A 2,357-nucleotide genomic window follows, 5' to 3' on the forward strand; every position below is an offset into this window, starting at 1 on the left:
GAGCTGTGCCAGCCTGCAAGAGCTCTTTGCAAAAGCGGAGAATCCACAAATTTCTCTGCGAAAAAGAGAAATCTGCATTTTCTCCCATTAAAAATGGGGAATCTGGTTTTCTCCATTTTTTCACGGGAAATGGAAAACCTGGATCCCTGGTTATAAGGAAACTTTATTACCAAGTTTATAGAAGTATCAATAGCAATTTTATTCAGCTGTATAACAGCACAACCATTAGCTTAGATTATGTTTTTTTTCCTTAATTTTTATCTTTCAGCTATAAAGTTTCTTTAAGAGGAAGTGAACTTTAAAAAACAATTAAAATATGGAATTCTTATCTAAAAAAATATTTTTATAACGCAACTAACTGCCCACAAAGCTTCAGGCCCCAAATTTTATGTGAACTTCCAAGCTCATTAAAACAATCAAATGTATCTAGGAATATGTCCAACCCAGTGTGCCCAGGTCTGAAAATCTATGTTGATGATAGTTAGTAGCCTGCCTGGTTACTTTTTATTTTTTATCACAAACCTAGTCATACAAACCTGTTATGGTTAATGGTATTAGGTGTTGGAAGTGCTTGGTAGATGCTTCTTGTGTATGCATTTTGTACTGAGATTAAGAATTGAACTTAAAATATGTTAGAAGTAATCTTCATGTACAGATTTGTATAAAAGACAGATTGTCAGAATCAGTGTGTCAAAGTGGCTGTATCTATTCAGAGCCAGAGGATTAACGCCCCATTGAAGTGTTGGTAAAGAATTGTCTTTTTTGTGTTTCCAGCCCATAAAGTGGAGTAGAGACAGCTTGTGGATGCACGGTTAGTCTGAAAGCATAAGAAAACAGGATAGATTTCAGTCTCGTCCCTCTGTATCTGCTATCTTTACTTTTTCAAAAATAATATTTTTAGAAGCAAAGGTTGGCTCTGTACTGGTTCTTTCTTTAGGATCACTGAAAAAATTGTCACTGTGCCAGTCATTTCTGTATTTGGGAAATCTTTTAGAACTTGAAAATTATCTTTCTGGTGGTACAAATTTTGAGATGCAACCCTTCCAGAAGTCGGAATCAAGAGGCCAAACAATATATGTTATTTTAAGACTAGAACCCATGATAAATGGCTAATGCCAAACTGGCTTTTTTTTTTTTTTTTTTAATTAATGTGGTGGTTATGTTCTGTGAAGTTGTTGTGTGGAGTTAAGCATCTTGTTTTTACAAAGTTTACTCTTTCTCAGTGTTCCTATTGTGAGAATTACTGATTGATCCTTGCTGTTCACCCTTTCTTCTGTACACAGATGAATCTTCCTGTTTTTATAGCTCTCTCCACTCCTGCCAAAGGGAGAACTTTATTTTTATGGAACAGTCCCTCCCATCTCTGCTCCCCCTTGTCTATTATGTCTCAAGATGGTGAACATAGTTTGTGTGCTCTCAGATGTGTGGCAGAATTACAGGTTCTTTTTGTATATGGCGCTTCTTTTTTCTGAGCGGGATTACTATGTTGACTACATCTCCCCCATATCCCTCCTCATGAGGTGGTTTTGTTTTGTTTTGGGTTTTTTTTTCCTTTTTCTTTTTTGGTGAGAAGAGATGTTCTTGCTGGATAGAAGCATTGTTTTAAAAAATGCTGTTGAATACTGCTTTGGCTGCAGTTCAGAAGTTTGACTGAAGCTATGTTGTCTGGCTGCTTTCTTCTGAGTTGGGCAAAACCAAGCCTCTTTCCAGATCTCGCTGTCCCATCCACTAGCAAGTGCTGAGTGGGAATAGCAACTGTGCAGAGATTGCTTCTTTGTATGTTTTGTTAGCTCTGGTATAGATAGCCCTTATAAGAGAGCAAAGGACCACTTTGTTCCCTCTTTATACTCTCTTGTGTACCTGCCTAGACTTAATGGTGAATTTAGCTCAGGGCTATCCAGCTGGTGGCCCATGGGCCTCAGGCAGCCCACAGAGGGTTATGCAGCCTCTGGGCTTCTGTCTAGCCACTGCACACTAGATCTGTGTGACTAGGAAAGTATTCAATTCAGATTCGGCCGAGTTTGGAGGACAGTGATTCGATTTGGAGATTCAGATCACTGTCCTGAATCAAATCGGCTTTGGAAGATTCAGCGCAAATTTGGAGAGATTTGGTACTTTGGATCAGCCAGGGAGAGGCAGGCACAGCCAGAGGATCTGTGGGAGAACCTGCAGCCTCCTGGCTGTGCCTGCCTCTCCCCAGGTGGGAGGAGCTGTGGGAGAAGCCCCCATAGCTGCCCTGCCCAGCCCCATCCCCTGCTTGGCCCCAGTCTAGTCCTGGCACTTAAAAAACAAACAAAAACAAAACCAAAAACAACAACAACAAATGCTCCACACTCACTGGCTGCAGGAGCGGCGAT

At 40.3% G+C, this 2,357-nt stretch overlaps 1 protein-coding gene across 23 annotated transcripts in view; it reads left to right on the plus strand.

Moving 5' to 3' along the window:
• The window catches only part of PIK3CB (phosphatidylinositol-4,5-bisphosphate 3-kinase catalytic subunit beta), a 181,609-nt gene that overhangs the window by 65,189 nt on the left and 114,063 nt on the right, over window positions 1–2,357 (plus strand). The gene's annotated exons all lie outside the window — the stretch shown is intronic.

Source organism: Alligator sinensis, unplaced genomic scaffold (assembly GCF_000455745.1).
Source record: "Alligator sinensis unplaced genomic scaffold, ASM45574v1 scaffold572_1, whole genome shotgun sequence".
Classification (NCBI taxonomy): domain Eukaryota; kingdom Metazoa; phylum Chordata; order Crocodylia; family Alligatoridae; genus Alligator; species Alligator sinensis.